This window comes from Taeniopygia guttata, chromosome 1A (assembly GCF_048771995.1).
Source record: "Taeniopygia guttata chromosome 1A, bTaeGut7.mat, whole genome shotgun sequence".
Lineage (NCBI taxonomy): Eukaryota > Metazoa > Chordata > Aves > Passeriformes > Estrildidae > Taeniopygia > Taeniopygia guttata.
Genome location: NC_133025.1, coordinates 62480215 through 62497684, shown reverse-complemented (window position 1 = coordinate 62497684; position 17470 = coordinate 62480215). Strand labels below are relative to the sequence as shown.

At 43.2% G+C, this 17470-nt stretch overlaps 1 protein-coding gene across 4 annotated transcripts in view; it reads right to left on the bottom strand.

Annotated features, from left to right (window-relative positions):
- SHISAL1 (shisa like 1) overlaps window positions 1-10242 on the bottom strand; it is a 71618-nt gene extending 61376 nt beyond the window's left edge. Inside the window, exon 1 of one of the 4 annotated variants that reach the window (XM_072923698.1) lies at window positions 10221-10242. The gene's annotated coding sequence lies outside the window, so the exon portion shown is untranslated. The other 3 variants (XM_030263402.4, XM_012569313.5, XM_002188536.6) reach the window with 3 other exon arrangements.
- Window positions 10243-17470: the final 7228 nt, after the last annotated feature.

Here is a 17470-nt window from a genome sequence, read left to right as displayed (position 1 = left end):
TCATTACATTTGTCAGCAGCAGCAAGCAGTAGAACACATGGTTCACTTTACTGGGTCTGCTTTGCTACTCATAGCTAGAAAACTCAATTTTGGTTAAATCCTTCTTCCTGCTCCCCCAAATGAATAAAACCTTCATTCTGATGGATTGCACTCAGCTTGGAAACAGAAACAACATGTGAGATAATTCCACCTTACAACCCAAGAGGTATTTGTCACAAAATACTCTTTGCACTTACTGAAAGAGGATTTTAAAAATTGTGATTCTATCATAAACCATAAGCCATTATGGGCTTAAGAACTGAAGATACCAAATTCCTTGGGGACCATGTCTTAACTTTGTTTTCAAGGAAAGGATATAGGTAATCCACTCCCTTCAATAACGCTTGGGGTTTTTTTAGTGGTTTCCTAAACTCTTCAAACTCTAGGTCTCTGGCTGTTTAATCATAGAAAATGCTCTTGTGCAAGAGGATAGCATTTCTGAGGGCCTGCAATGATGATGGCTCTGGAAACAAACTCATCATATCTGTGCTCAGCATCTCAATGCACAGGAAAAAACATGTTCTTGTGGAGGGCTCCTCTGTGCCAGATACAAATTCTCCATAAGGACCATGCAACTGACAGGCATTTTTTGTTGTTTTGGCAGCTGAATTGGAAGAAAATTAGAAAAGAAATTAATATTTAAATGGGCTAAACATTTGTTTGGTTTTGATGCTTGAAACTGAAACACCAGAACAGTCACTTCATACCAGGCAGAAGGGAAAGGAAAAGGAAAGGAAACAGGGAAATGATCTTCCAAGTTCTCATCAGTACTGCCTGAAATAAAACCATTGCTACTGTGCCCCAGCACCACTTCCCATGGATGACACGAAGAGGAAGAAGACCCCAACAAATACTTTTGAGATAGAAGCTTGGCTCGTTTCGGAAGTTTGTTGGCAGCTGCTGGGCAGCCAGCCCATGGCAGCAGAAAACTGCAAAACAGTCAATCCCAACCTCGGTAACTAAAGCAAATGACAAGATTTCCATTTGCCTGCCTAAGCCCATCTGAAAATGGATACAGGGCTGACAACACTGAACAGGGAAGGCAGAGCAAATTCAGAAGCTAAGGAGAAATCATAGCTTTGATCATGGTGAGTGATCACACTACAGTTTCATTTACATGATTTATTTCATACAGGGTTTTTAATTGTTGAAATAGGCAGGAGGTAGCAAAAACAATGCTTGCCTTCTGTGCCTAATTATCAAAAAAGACAGTAACATAAACACATCCTGCTTAAGATAAGTGTTGACTTCCTTGAGAATATGGCTCCTCTTTTATCTTTCCTTGAAAAACAACTGGCACCAAGAGCTGTGACTGGGGTTTTCTATGACACAGGCACAGTAGAGGGTGCTCCTGAAAACCATGGTGGGAGCTCTGGTTTGAGGCTTTAAGGTTGCTCTATAATAACCATTGATTTAAGACTACTGGATTAAATTTCAGTGATCAAAGAAGAAAAATAATGCCTTAAATGTTTCAAACTGTGAAGCCTTGTGAACATGTTTATTCTGTATTTCATTTCCATCACTGCAGTAAGTTTGGAGCAATGTTATTTATATTCAACACCAAGGAATAAATTGCATTATTAATAGTTCTCAGTCACTTGAACTCATGTTCATGCTACTGAATATTTCCCACTGCAGTCCAAACTCAAAATGTTTAGGGAGAAGCTAGGTGGAGTTAGGGAATAGTAATCAAGGTTAAAAACTGAATCAAAATTTGCCATAAGCATTAACCTGCTTGCAGCTCTCATTACAGAGAGCAGACCAATAGAGAAGCACAAAATGACCACATGTAATGCTAATTAATTTTAAGGAGAGCCATGTGTGCATGTAAATCCATACTAACATCTCTCTTGTCCAATAGATTCTAGAAAAGAAAAAAAAAAAGCAGCAAACTTCAGATTCTGGCCCTGGGGCTTAAGTGAGTAATGATGGATAGAATCTCCGCTATTTCTCTGCTATTAACATGTTGCTATGAGAAAGAAGAGACTGTCTAACAAAGACTGAATTAGCACCTGGCCTTGCTGCCCTGGCTTTCCTAGAAGGAATGCCACCATCCATGATGCATTCCCACCACGTCTCTGTGGCTGCAATGAGATCATGGCCCCACTGATTAAGTGCAGAAAGGCAAAAGTAGCACCACTGCTACCAATTCCCTTCCTCATTAATTTCTCCTTGTTGTATTTAGCTGACTGCCCAGGAGTGCATCCCAATTCCAGCAGAGGGGACTCAGTAAAGGTTTACTTTCAAAATAGCAGCCCTCAGGCACATGGGGCTTGACCCTGCTCCCATTCAAATAAACAGGATTTTGGCCATGGACTTGCAAAAGTAGGATACCTGTCTTGAAAACAGTTATTTCCTACTAAAGAAATGTTAGAGCCCCGTTCAGTAACTCTTCACTTGTGCCCTTCTACTCTAAAATAAAGGCAAGAAGTTGCAAGACAAGCTTGTAATTTACCAATATAGTTCTGTGTATAAGGCTCCTAAAAAGCAATTATCACCAGCAATATACAATATGAGATGGTTTCTTATGCAAAATTTGTTTCTGAGGTAAAAAAAAAAAACCCTCTGGAGTTTCAAGGAGCTGCCTTTGACCCACCCTAGCTGGGAGATGAAAAGGGGGAAGGGAGATGAGAAAAAGAGTGACAGGGCCTGATCTCTGCAGCACAGTGATTTGGGCACCCTGATGCTCTTCCAGCAGAAGAACTACTTGTCAAAAAACAGTTTTTTGACAAGTAACTTGGGTGTTACTTGTCAACAAGTAATGGGGTGGAAGCAGAACAGCACCAAGGGACACTTTCCATTCACCACCTGCCCTGAAGGGGCTGTGGGGCAGGACGTGGCTCAGTGCCACTGCCCTGCACTACATCAATCCCTCTGCCAGCCCCTTACAGGATTTCCCACAAGAATTCACAGACTTGCCCAAACAGGGCTGAGAGGGGCTGCAGCACAAAGTAATAATTAACAAATCTCCAGCGTGTGTCTATAGAATCTCCTCGCAAAGCTGGCTCCAGTGATTGTTCACTTCCTGGCTGGAGCCCAGGTTTCTAAATCCCTGCCAATAGTATTTCTAAAAATGACTTTCCAGCAATATCTTAATCAACAAAACGTTGCCACATCACAACACTTCACAGCAGAATCACAATGTATTACTCTTAAAACTCCACACAATTAAAAAGGGTAATGAGCATTAAACTGAGCTTCCCTCTGAGAAGTGGTTTCAGTACTGAGAGCAGCCACTCACTGATTTCTGCCATGACTTTTGCATTCCAGCCCAAGAAGCCAGATACTGAACCAGTGTTTTATTCGGGTCAGGGCTCCTTTACCACTAAGGGGAATTTAACTGACAATATGAGTGTTAAAAGAATTAATGTCTTGATTTCACGACAAAATAGAAATGAAACCCATCCTGTGAAGATGTTGTTCAGTTTCCATTCATTTCCATTTACACATGCTTGACAACTCCCTGCTTAGGGGTAAAATGTTCTTCAGGAAATAAATATATGTGGATTATATTCCTTGTAAAGTTTCAATAAGAATATCTAAACATTTACTGTTTGTACGGTTTTCTTTATGGTGCAGAAAAAATACTAAGCCCACACCATTCTCCTTGTCTGCCCAGAAATTTTGGGCTGCAGCTTTCAAATAAATAATTGGAGCAGTCTGCATTTTGGGATACTTGTACCTTTAGAAATAGAAATGTTTTGTCTCTTGGGGATAGGAAGCTTGGTCTATGATCTTGGCAGCTTTCTGTTCAATGATATGCAATGGCCATACTGAAACAAGACATGAACAAAGAACCCTAACTTAACTCTGGAGTTTAATGCATATTGAACACTTCTCTTTGCCACTCAAAATAAAGTGTCTAAAGTGGATGCAATTTCCTTGGAAAATTTCATCTCTCTAGACTTTTGTTGATATTTCAAATGTTAAAATAGTAATTGCCTGAAAAGTGACATAAGGGGAAAGCACATATGTTACATGCTTTACAAGACAAAGCTTTTCAAAATTTTAATAAGTATACTAACTATTGGGCAGTAAGTAAATAAGAATTTGACAAATGTTGATGCTGTTAGGACACCACAAGAGGAAAAACATATTTCCCCAGATGTTCACCACAAAAACAAACCAGTCCAAGATGGGAGATAACCAGAGAAAATTATACTCTGACAAGCTGAAAATTGTGTGAAAAAGCAGCCCTGAGGCTCTCATGTATGGGAATGCAACACAGATGGCAAAAGCACTAATCTATATCTTCCCACCACTTCCTTGCACCCTGACAGCTCTATTTGGACAGAACAGTCCCTTTCTAGTGGCAAAATTAATGGAATACATGGATTTGGGAAAGAAAAGAATCACAGATACTGATGAGTTACATTTGGAAACCCTTGCCTCCACCAGCCTGTAGGTGATTCATTTGATCCCCTCTTAAAGAAAAAGCCTGCAACTGGAAAAGATTCATTGTTGTGAAACAGCAACACAGGAATGTCAGTAAAATGAGGGCTGGATCATCTCCTCCTTAAAAAAAAAGAAAAACAAAACAAAACAAAAAAACCCCATCCAAATAAAGAAGAAGAAGAAAAAGTTTTAGTTAGGAACTAGTCTGGCTAGAGAAGACGACTCAGAGCAGCAGAATTGCATTCCAAAGTTTTCCTTGGTAACTTCCAAGAGTCTCCCACATCAGCATGGGAGAGGGCATTTTGTTTCTTCAGGTGAATTGAAATCCTGCTGCCTTTTCTGCTTGACGTAGCAAATCCTTTGTGCAACAGCTACTACATCACACCTCACTGCTCGCTCCTGGGACCACCTCAAATGGCATCCATTAGAACAAATAAGGTTTTATCAGTAACCTGCTGAAGCCTCAGTTGTTTCTCTGGGCAGAATGGGAGTGAATAATCCTTGACAGTGCCAGGAATGCCCTGAGATTTGCTGCTTGCAGTGCTTGGTCTGCAGCCCTGTTTCTGTTAAGAGCTCTGAAGTGAAGCTCAGAACAAAGCTTTATGCTCTGTGTTATGTGAGCTTGGTTCTTTATTAGGAAGTTTCTTTCTAGCTACTGAAGTATGTTTAGGAATACATCTTGTTCCTATGGAAATCAGTGAGAATTCTGCCCTTGCCTCCAAATAGAGCAGGAACAGACTCCCTGGCTGCAACATCAGAGATCTTGGCATGAAGTGTGAAAATTGGGAGGGCCTGCTAAGCTTTACTGGTGTGGAAAGGTCACCCTGCAAATCAATGGACTCCCACAGGAGAAGCAGGAGTGCTGCAGCACATGCAGAGGAGAGGCCTCTCCCTGCCTTATCCCCAGAGAAAATCCCAATTTCACTCCCTGGCTCCTTCCCCCTGCCAGCCCATCCTGGCAGCTGAAGAGCAAAGGCACAGCAGCAGCAGCAGCATCTCATGGCTGAGATGCTGCTGAGCCCAGCACTCTGAGCAATACAGGTATGGGAGGAACTTGAATTTCAAAGTAATTTGAGATGACATCTCTATTTTACAAGTAGAAAACACACCCAGGTCCAAAACTTCCAAAATGACTTGAGAGTTTGAGCATGTGGATAATCAGGCACCTCACAGACAAGGGAGAGGCATCCCTCCAGAATGCATTTTTTAAAACACAGGTTTCTTTGGGTTGTTTCAAACTTGGGCCTTAAAAGCCTAAGTAGTTTTGAAATTATTATACATGGTTCATTAAAATTACGGTGAGTAAGTGAAAGGTCAGAAAGGAGCTTTTTTTATATCTTCATGTTTAAGAAGGTTCATTTTTTTAAAGAATAAAATGACAGAAACAGGAGAGTTTTACATTACCACTGGTATATAAAAATACAATCTTTGTTTTAGCTTAAGTTTGGCCATTACATTGTAATGAAAAGCATAAGTCAATCTACCATATATAAGAGATATCGCTTTAAAAGTCAGGTTTTCATCTGCAAACCTTCCATATGAAACAATCCTGCCTCAATCTAAAAGACAATCAGAAGTATTGATTATTAGGGTGATTTTGAAATTAAGACCAAACTAAAAACCCTATAGCTAAATCAAGTACCCCACCATTTGAAGTATAAACACTTTACAGTAGCTTTTGAAGAATATACTTGAGCTGCCAACTCAAATTACAGAAACATCTCTCATACCTTCTTAACACTGTTACTTGCTCCTGTTAAATAATGTCGTGCATTTTATAAACTCAAAAAGTATACCTGGAAACTCACCTGCCCAACCCTCTCCTAAAAACAGGAAAGAAAAAAAAAAACCCAAACAACAGCAAAGTTTGAGCAGGGTCCAGCAAAGTGCTAAAAGGCTGGTTGAGCCATTTGAGGTATCTTGAACACCATTAGAAGCATTTTTGTTTATTAAAACCAATGTACATTATATCCAAGTTACTTCAGTATAATGTTGAGTAAAACACAATGCAAACCAATATCATTATCCATATTTATAGTCTTAGCCTTCATGTCTATGTACTTTTTTCCCACTCCCTCAAACAAAACCCCTTTATCAGCAACAGCTTTACATACTCAGATGCCTTCTCACAATCTTAAGTGATTATTGTTCTGAAAGTATCTATAAAAATAATAAGAGCTAGTTACAAATTATCTTTCTTGCTGCCTGTTATCAGTCTTAAAAAATAAAACTAAGAATTTTTTCCCCCCCGCCGGCATCTAGGGTCTGAAAAATCAGCTGGAATATCTGTTGCCCTTACTGCCACCAATAATAAAAGGCTGAGCTTTAGAAATGTAAAGCACAGAGTAAAATCTCTCACTTTGTCTCTACTTGTAATGCCTGTGCAGCACTAAGTAGTAAAAAATTTAATTATTCAGCATGGAAATGTAAGTCAATGACATCCAAAGGAGACAAGATGACAACTAAGATTTTTGTTCCTTCTTTCTCTTCACAGGATTGTCATTAAGTTACTTCACTGGTAACTAGGGGCTGGTGATGGTCCTCAACTCACGAGAAATATTTTCAGACAGGTATCTCACTAGTAAGTTGCTAAAAAACAGAATACGGAAGTGAAGGTCACAGGCCTTAGGGATATTTTAGTAAAAATACCTTTAGGGTATTTCAGTAAAAGCCTGAAGTGTGATTTATCTACTCGAATGCATTTGGAATGAGGCAGATGTTTTAGCACTTTGCTGGACCCAGCTGAGGATAGACTCTCACAATATGAAAGAGACAGTCATTTTATAAGTTTAGTCACTAAGAAGGGGTGAATGCATGCTTCACACAGAAGTTCCCCTACTATTCTAACTTCCCACTCCTGTAATCTGAAACACTCAACAACTGAACGTCTCTAGGGCAGTGTCTCAGAACTCAATATTCTAAAACATTCCTTACACACTCCCAATGCTTCTCAACATAACACTACTTATCAAACTGTCTCTTGCAAAACTATGAACATTTGCAGGAGAGTTTCAGATGTTTAACCTAACATATAGTTAAAAGTGTGTGTTTGCTCATTCCCTCTAAAAAAATCTTTTAAGTCCCTCTCAGATTGCAAGGCTAAGGCAAGTGATCAAGACTATCATTCAGTTTCACAGCACATCCTTTCCTTACTCTTGCTTCTTCTCACTGGAGGTGTACTCTTTGTAACAGTGGATATTCCACAAATTTCAGAATGCTCTGTGACTCAGACTCTCATTTTTACCCGATTCTGAAGATGTTAACCCAGGAAAGCATTTAAAACGGCCTTAGAACCGCTGTTTTCAGCTGGATGGTAACAGTTAACATCTTTTGAAGACCATGGGGATTGTGCTATGTTAAATAAAGACTGGAGTTAAAAAGGAGGATTTTTACCATTACCATTAGGGAAAAGGAACATATAATATATGTTCACTCCTTGTAACAGAGGACAATACACTCATATACTCGATTTTAACACTATTCCATCTTAGATAAAGTGTTTGGCTTGATTAGCTCAGAGCAGAGGTGCAAGTGAGCGACATTTCCTTTTGTTGAGCAGAGTGGGGTAGGAAGAACCTATAGAGACCTGTCAAGGTCACACCACAGCACGAGGACAAAGTTACATAGGAAGTCACCACTGATTCCCAGCTCAGCTGTAGCAGAGACTGCAACACGAAGCTCCTCAAAGGGGTCTGTGCTGCCAAATGACACACAAGCAGAAAGATAAGTAACATCAACAGTTTTTAGCACTAACACGTCTCAGGAGTACTTTGAATACAAGTCAGACCGCATCTCAGTTTGAGCTTTACAGCTAAACGAGGTAATGCAGCAGAACAAGTACTCAGAAACCTTGTATGACTCTCACACTTCCTTAATCCCATCCGCGTATCCTTAATTAAGTCTGGGGAAATCGTGCAGCGTTGGAGAACAAGCGAAGAGGGAGCCACAGGGTTTATTTGCTTGTTTTTGTCCCCCGTGACAAAACACGGTACTAGTCCGAGTATGAAAGGAGAGAAAACCGGGCAAATAGACAACCCGAAGGATCCGAGGGGTCCCGTCGTCATGGAAACAACTCGCCGCTAATGAGCTTTCCACGCCGTAGAGTGATTAATACCCGAGCCCTGTAAATAAATATTGATGCCGAACGCAGCCGGACGCGCCGGCAGCCGCTGGATCGGGGGCGAGCAGCGGCGCAGCGCGGCTCCCTGCGCACAAAGGGGACCGCACAAAGTTTCCCGAGCGCTGCTGCCACCGCGCTGCGCGGGGGAGCGGCGGCGGCCACCGGGCAGCACCGGGCAGCACCGGGCAGCACCGAGCAGCACCGGGCAGCACCGGGCAGCACCGGGCCGGCCGCGCTGCCCCGCTCCCGGTGCCCGCACGGAGCAGCGCAGCCCGGCCCCGCACGGACAGACACACGGACACGCCAGCCCTCACCTCGCGCACAGCCACTTTTCCCGATAGCTGCGCGGCGAATCCACGAAAGAACGCGCGGCTCCCGTGTGGCACCTCCGAGCTCGGCGAGCAGAGCGCGGCGCTTCAGCCGGCGAGCGGGGGGACGAGGCAGCGATGCACAGAAGCCGCTGCCGCCTCCTTCGCCGGCTCCCCCATCTCCTCCTGTCCCCGCCCGCTTCTCCACCTTCTCTCTTCCTCCCCCCTCCCCCGTTCCAACCAGCTGCTGTCGCTCCACCTGGGCCAGCTCGCCAGATGCCGCCCTGTTCCCGCACGCGTCCCCTACCGCAGCTGGAGCTCCGGGGCGGCTGCTCCGCCTCTCGCCGCGCTGGCTCCGCTGTCCCGCACGGAAACTTCCCTGGCAGTCCCGGCGATGCTGTCTGTGCGGAACGGGCTGCCGGCCTCGGCCGGGGACAGGCAGAGCTGCCCGGAGGTGACCGCTCACCTCAACAAAGCCCGGTGTCACTCTGCCGGGATGGGGGTGGACGCGGCGCTGGCGGCATCGCCGGTGGAGGTGATGCGAGGTGATGCGGGGCGCTCCCCTCGCCCTCTCCGTGTCCCGCCGGTCCCGCGGGGCTCCCCGGGGAGGGACGGGACGCGGCACTGCCGGGCCGCCGCTGCGGTGCCGCCGCCCGCCCTCCTGAGCTGCGGGGAGGATGGGCGAGGGCGGGTGCGGCCGGAGCGGAGCTGTGCGGTGCACAAGGATGGGCTTCCCCCGGGCAGGCTGGGCTCTGTCACCACCGAGCCCAGGAGGCGACAGTGCGCCTTCCAGCCAGGCGCTGGTACCCTGCCCGGCTCAGACCCGGGCTCCCTCCCCTCTTCTTCTTCTTCTTCTTCTTCTTCCCCCTTCCCGCATGCCGCCCTCCCCTCCCAGTCGTTACGAGGGCACTGGGGATTCAGTGTGCGTTCAATTTTAAGAGCATTATATGACTAAACAGCGATTCGGTGATTTTCAATTACTCTGCGCGCATCCATCCGGATGCTTCTGTTAAGAAGCAATCCCCTCCCTCCAGGCACGGTTTAATCGGAGGGATCAGAGCGCTGGCGCCGCGTCCTCCGCTGCCTCCGGCGGGGCTTGCCCGGGGAGCGGCGGCCGAACGCCCACCTGCTGTGGGGCTCCTTAGGAAAATTCCTTACGGGAGAGCCCTGCCCGGCCTCCGCTTGGGAACACGCAGAGAGTTTGTCCCACGTCTCACTAGAGACTAAACCAGCCCGGGCTAGGCAGGGCTTGGCCGTGCAGCCGGATTTTAGACGCTGGGGGAAAGCGCACATCCTTAGAGCAGTGGAAATGTGGCTGTCACACCCTCCGGGCTGCTCGGAGCGATTCTCGAGCTCACCTGCAGCCCCTCGCTGCTGCGACAGCAGACCCGCGGCCCCGAGACACCGACTAACGCAGCTCCGAGATGGGGAGAGGAGGATGGGCAAAGATTTGAGGGCTCAGCCCTCAAAGGATGGCTAAAGCTTCCCTTTCTCCCCCTCCTTCCTTTTGCATCACACCTCCGGAGCCCCACAGGTGGTTGTGACCTCAGAGAAGTTCTAAGCTAATCTAAGTAATGTCTATAAATGACCTCTCGCATGAATTCACATTATAAGAAAGGAAGATTTTTCATTTACATTTTAATGCATAAATCATGCAAAGTAGGGAGCTCCAGACGCTGTTGCAAGAGTGATGACTCATGCCCACCACATGTACATTATTTATTGTCTGAGGATGGGACCGTGTTTAAATTAGGCTGCTTGATAACCTAATCTGGATGTTCTGAACTGCTTCCCCATAATTATGTTCTGGAGAAAGTAAAGCATCATTTCTTAACCCTAGTCTCTCTCCCTGACACATTTTAATTCAGAGACTTGTGTGGAACTACACGTTTTGAATTCCCTGGCAGGTGGAGTGCTCTTTCTGCACAGGCACTGTACGTGGAAAGGAATGATCACAGATGTACTTCTCAGATCAGGCGGAAATGCAAACTGTGGCTTTCTGCACATTAGCAGATAAAAACTGTAAGTTCAACAATTTCAAACAGAAATGAAGATACCCTTGTCAGCTTGTGCCAGTTTCTCATACTGGAATGTCTCATTAAAAGGCTGTGTTAAACTAGGCTTCACCATCCCATTGGGACTAATTCTGTTCCAGACACCAAAAAAAACCCTCCTTATGGCTAGGTGGGCTGCTGTTATTTTTTAATAAAATAATTACAGAGCAAAGAAATAGTGGACCACCAGTTAATTTCTCTGTTTCCTTCTCACAGGCCTGCACTATTGCTGATTCCTCCATTTTATTAAACCCTGAGAGTACAAGGGCAAAAACCGTTCTCTTCCCTGCTCTTCATTTGTTTTTCCTTATTTTCAAGCAGATGGTATCAAGGAAGCTCTTCCCACACATACACAAAGATTCAAAGCCATTCCTGTGAGGAACTCAGGCTTCAGCTACTCCTTTTGTTCTGTTCTCTTTCTGTGAGAGTGACACACTCACCCTCATCCATTTAATTGTTGTGAGTGACCAAAGGAAAAGCTGTGGCCAGAGTCTCCTCTAAATATGACATAAACAATTCTGTGGTACTCATGCCTATTTTGTGAGGAGCAGACATTTTCCAGTGGATAAATGTGTGAGGGGAAAGATCAGGATGGTGGGGTGTTTATTTTTGCTCCATATTTTGGAGGAAAGAGAGAAATGCTGCACTTTCAATGGTTTGAGCTTTCAGTTGGCTTTTGGTCAGATCCCAAACCCACAAGGCTGAAACACAGCAAACAGTAATAGGGAAATGCAAATTAGGACAAGAAATTAAAATTAAATCCCGATCAAGGATTCTGTCATCCCATGCTAGTGCCAGATGCAGCAGCCAAATGCTTGTGTCCCAACAGCCTCATCATCATCTGCTTGATGCTGTGTGGCTCTTTTTGCAGTAAATATAAAGCAAAACCAATCTTATATTTCAGAGAGTTGGTAAACACTTTCTATTTTCTGAAATATCTATGAGTCTTCGTGTTCTAACGCTCCTGTCTCACAAAAGCTGTTTAAAATCATGACTTCTGTCATGGTGCAAACTTCAAGTACCTGTCTTGGTGTGGAAGGTGACACCAAAGAGAGGATGGGTGATTTAACTATCACTCTTGCCCAAACCAGTGCTAGAGTTGGTGTCAGGATTCAATGCCACTGAGTGTGGCCATGTTCTCAAGCAAGCCTGTACTGCTTCAAGGTTTTGAAGTTAAAACTCTCTAGAAAAATACAGAAGATGGTTAGAATCCAAGAAGTGATAATTTGCTTAATGTGGTATAAAGAAACCTTAAATGGGAACCTCATTTGGGCCTCGGGACGATAGCACAGTAAAGAGTAAAATATTGAAAAATAGCATAAAGCTGTTAAAGAATTTTTTATTTCTCTCTTCTGAAGTTCAAGAAAGGCACTATTTTAAAGTTCATATCATCTTAGCAGGTATTTTTCTATTTTAGCCCTTACAGGCCAGCTCTGCCAGCTCACATAAACTCACTTTGCTCCCAGGGAATGTCCCAGTGACTGCAGCAAGGACAAGTTCACATCCCAGGCTTTACAGTACAGATTCTGTGCTGAAACAACTGTGTCAGGGGCCAAATGCTGCCATGAGCTGCAGGCATGAGTCACATATGGAGATAAGCATGTGTCTAAGCCTTTGTGGGTCTGACCCCAAATTTCTCAAGCACTCATCACTAAAGATGGAAAGCCCAAAGCCCTATTGTTTCATCCTGGGAATTCCATACAATTTCATCCTCTGTATGAGGATGAAAAACTTCATGTTTAACATAAAGCTTTTCCTTGGCAACATCAGGAACTCTTGATAATGCATTATATGCTTAGAAGTACAGCATGACAGTGTCAGATTCATTTTTGAAAAGGCTAATTCATCTTCTAGCATTCTTAATAATTTTCACTGGACATTTCATGACATGAAATGCAGTGTTTCCACAGAGTGTTTGGAAAATAGTATGAGTAACACAGTGTTTCAAATACTGTTTCAGTCATCTTTCATAACTCATCTTTAAAGATCACCTTGGGGGAACCTGCATGGGTTTTATTTTGTGAGGGGCTTGCATGCTGACAAGGTGCATTAGATCCTTCCAGATGAGAAGTGATGGTATCTGGAGTGAATTAACAATCAAAGTGCTGACTGCAAAAAGGGCAGTCCAAACTCAGGTGGTTTGGACACGGCCCTGGATACCACATGGTCATTGAAGATTGTCAAAGATGGTTTTTCAAAGCTAAATGTCAAGGAAATTACTCAAGGACAGGCCTGACTGTTGCTGGCTGTATTTGTGTCTATAAATGTATGCATGTATGTTTCATTTTCAGGAAAATATATATTTAAAAAGTGGATCAGAACCAAGAACCCTGGCATATACTTCTATAAATATTCTTGAAGCTCTGAGTTTGAAAAGGACTACCTTTAACATAAATACTTGGGTATTGTTTCAATTAGCTGGGGTTTCCAAAAAAAAAAAAAAAAAAAAAAAAAAGGAAAATAACAGAGGCAAAGCAGTAGTTAATTATAATAGTGTAAAGACATTTATCTATGTGCTTTGTGCATGCATATAGGCACATATACATAAATATACATTTTCAAGCCCACCTTCAGGGAAGCAGAGTGGGTCACAACATTGCACAGTGCAGATGCCACTCCATGCTAGCTTTTGGAAAGGGCTTGTAGATGGGTGGTAGATGCACCCCAGAGCATACACAGATGTGTGGGATTGGCATTAATCCTGTTATCCCAGAGTGATGGACGTTCCTTCCTCCTCCCACAGAGCAGCCCACCATGAATTCACAAAGCTCTTTCCTCCACTTGATTCCCAAGAAAGCCAGCACCTCTCTCCTTCTTATATGCACTCCGGGCAGCTGCTGCTCAGAAGAGCAAGAGAGGAAGGGAGCTGTTTTTGTGTCAGCAAATAGAAAATACTGCTTGCTTCTGTGTGTAGACAGTGGGTTCTGCTACAGTGGCTGACATTTAAAACACATTCACACTTGTCACAGAAATAATACACGGTGTGTGGATTGTCCCTCCCTAGCTCTGCAAGGCCATCACTCTCCCCACTCTCCTTTAGATGCTTTTTGCTCTTTGTGTCTGATTGCCAAGAAAGAAAGAAAGAAAGAAAGAAAGAAAGAAAGAAAAAGAAAGAAAGAAAGAAAGAAAGAAAGAAAGAAAGAAAGAAAGAAAGAAAGAAAGAAAAAAAGAAAGAAAGAAAGAAAGAAAGAAAGAAAGAAAGAAAGAAAGAAAGAAAGAAAGAAAGAAAGAAAGAAAGAAAGAAAGAAAGAAAGAAAGAAAGAAAGAAAGAAAGAAAGAAAGAAAGAAAGAAAGAAAGAAAAGAAGATTTGGCTCTTCAAAATGCAAGTAGATCTTTGTCCAGCCAAAGCCTCCAGTTATGAAAGAAAGAGATGCAGCTCAATGCAGTATTTGGACTTGGATGTGGAATCTTTAATAAGAGAAACAAGTGGTGGAAGAACAATTGCAATGTAAGTAGATTTATGCAAACCAAATGGGAAGTGTGAAGAGAAAAGAGAGCAAATTCTGGGGCAGGTTTTATGTTCTCCACAATCTAAAGTTTAAATTATTGTACAAATGCATGTCAGCTAATAGTTTTCCCACAAGTTCAATTTTGTCACTGTTCACTTTCTGTCAGGGGTTATTACACAGGGTTGGATTGTTGAACAGTGGCTACATTTCATTCCAAATATGGCTGCACTTCAGGGGAGGGATTGTTATTGCTGAATTGTGTCAATTTTTAAAGGAGTCTGAGGTCCTTGACATGGAAAAAAACGATGCAGATGTGTGATGACTGTATTTTACTGGAAGATATTAACCAAAGAAGGGAGGAGAGACAGCAGGTGGGCTTTCATATATTTACAGCAGAAGGTTCTTGGGAAACTTTTTTTTTTTCCTTCTTGGGTCTTTGACAAGGGGAGAATGTTTTGGTTTAGCTATCTACCATATAAACACAAAAATATCTGGTCTCCCAGATGTGCTGCAGAACATACTGTTTGTCAAGTATTTTAAGATTTTCCAAATGAGCAGGAATTTGTATTGTTGTGTTTTGCTCACTAGAAACCATCAGGAACTTGTCCACAGCCAACTCTGTCACCACTGGCTCACACTGGGGGGTTTTGCAGGGTGCTACACAAGAGACACATGGGACTGACTCATGTTCACGTTTGTCAGCATAAATGACCTTTCCAGGACACATTGGTTGGAAGTTTGCTGAGAATGTAGGTTAGCTTTGGGTTCCCTGGTCTCTTGGAGTTCTCTTACAGGATGTTTAAGGATCTGGTGCAATGAGGGAGAAAAGGAAGGCTGCTTCTCAATGAGTCAGAAAAGGTTTTATTTTGATGGGTGCACAAAATGAGATTTCTCTCTAATCCTCCGTGTAATTCATTGGCGTAATCTCTTTGTAGGCACATCATATTAATCCTTGTTATTACAGAGAGGACCTCAAACATGGAAAGTTTCAAAACATGCCACTGAATGGAAAGGGCCAAGATGTTGAGTCTCCCTACTCTTTATCCTATAATTAAGATTTACATCATTTATGCCCTAGCAGTACACTGGAAATAGTCCTTAAAGTTAGTATGCACAGGGAAAAAAAGGGAAAAGGAATAAAAATGAGAGAAAGCATTTGAATTGAGAAACGTGCTCTGTAACATTGAGCCATGCCAGCAAAGCGATTTTTCTCATGTGTGGCAATGAACAGCAAAAGTTTGGTGAAAGGGTTTTAATGTCAGCGAAACCGAGAGATTGAAGCCTAGTTTGTAGTTTATGATTCCCTTTATATTCAACTCCATGGGTTCTGTCACTGCAGAACAGACCCACAAGAGAAAATAACCTATAAAACCACAATATAAATAGATTTCTCTTGCACAATATACTGTGGCCACAGGTTTTAGATTGCCATCCTTGGCTTAGGATTTGCAGAGAGTAAATGTGCCTTTATTGTTGTATGGGCATGGCTTATAATCAAAATCCCCTCTATATTAATAAGTGATTACATCCAGAGCAGCATTCCATCCTCCTGCTTAGGATTTTTTCCTGATGGACTGGAAAAGGAAATTTTTAACTCCACTGGAAAGTTTTTTCTCCTGCCTGAAATGGGAGCTGGGATAGCTACTTCCCCCATGATGGCACATTCCTCCCTCACTGTACTTCTGTATCCTCCCTTCTACACTTTACTCCTTTGCAAAAACCAGCACACAAACCATGGGCATATTGGAGAACAAAAATTACATGTCCTTGCTAAACCATCTCTGTCCATACCCATGAAGTTATTTAAGCATCAGAGTAACACTGCTCCATATCCTTGAGGATCTGGGTCAGAGATGTATTAGAAAATGTTATCTTCACTTTGAAGTCCAGCTTCAGTACAAATCTGCTTGCTTCCTGCTGCTCCTTCTCTTCCTGTTTATTTATACCAGAAACCTTTTTTTTTAGTGAGAGAAACAAAAATAGGTTACTTGGTATCTCAGTCCCTTAACCACGAATTTTTGGGCCACTCTTTATGCTGGGAAAAATATATTTTTAGGGATGGCACACCTATGTTGAGACACCAAAAATCACTGACAGAAAATGAAGGGATTATAAGTGAGACTTCTAAAATGAAGGTGTTTTTCTGTTCAACACAAACCTAATAGGGTGTTGTGGTTCTGCTGTGCCTTGCTAAAGGATGGTTGCAAACCTATGGTGTCCTGTGAGTCATGGCTGGTGGAATTCCTTTTCAGGATGAAATACATTAAACAATATCACTGTCTGCAACTAGTAGGCACCAGCCATTTGATGTCATAATATTAAGCTTGCAATTCCATAATCTTCATAAAAATGGAAGACTGTTCTGTGTGCTGCTGCTTAGGGAAATTTTGCTTTTCCTTGGATAAAGTATTTATTTTTTCCTTTTCAACAAATAACACACATGGAATTGTAAGGGATGAAACAGAAACCAGTGGTTCGTGGAATCACAGGATCATTTAAGTTGGAAAAGACCTCAGAGACCATTGGGTCCAACTTTGAGCCATCACCCCCTTGTGTCATGTTAAAAGGGGGTATTTCCTCAATCCTTGGTGTTTAATTTGTCTCTCAGTGCCCAGGAAATCTGAGACCCTTTGTGCCTGACCAGTCCAGTCCCATTTTGAGGACCTTTTTCCCTGAATAGTCCTGCTGGATCAGAGGGTGCTTGGACTGAATTATTCAGGGACACACACCAACAGCATCCCCTTCAGCAGGTGCTGTGGATGCATTTTGTGGCTGTGGGAATCATTGTGGAAGAGCTTTTGATCATTCCAACCACATTCCATGCAGGAAGCAACAGCTGTATATTTTACCCTACAATTTCTGTACTGTTTCAGGCTGTGTGAGGATGTGAACAGAGCTTTTCAGCTTCCTCTGACTTTACCTCCTGCCACCTTTTCACCCCTCATCAACCAGCCCAGAGCACTGAGTGCCATCTCCAGTTGTTCCTTGAGCATCTTCAGGGATGGGGACCCAAACACTTCCCAGGGCAGCCCCTGCCAGTGCTTGACAATCTTTTCAGTGAAGAAATTCCTCCTGATGTCCAACCTGAACCTCCCCTGGCACAA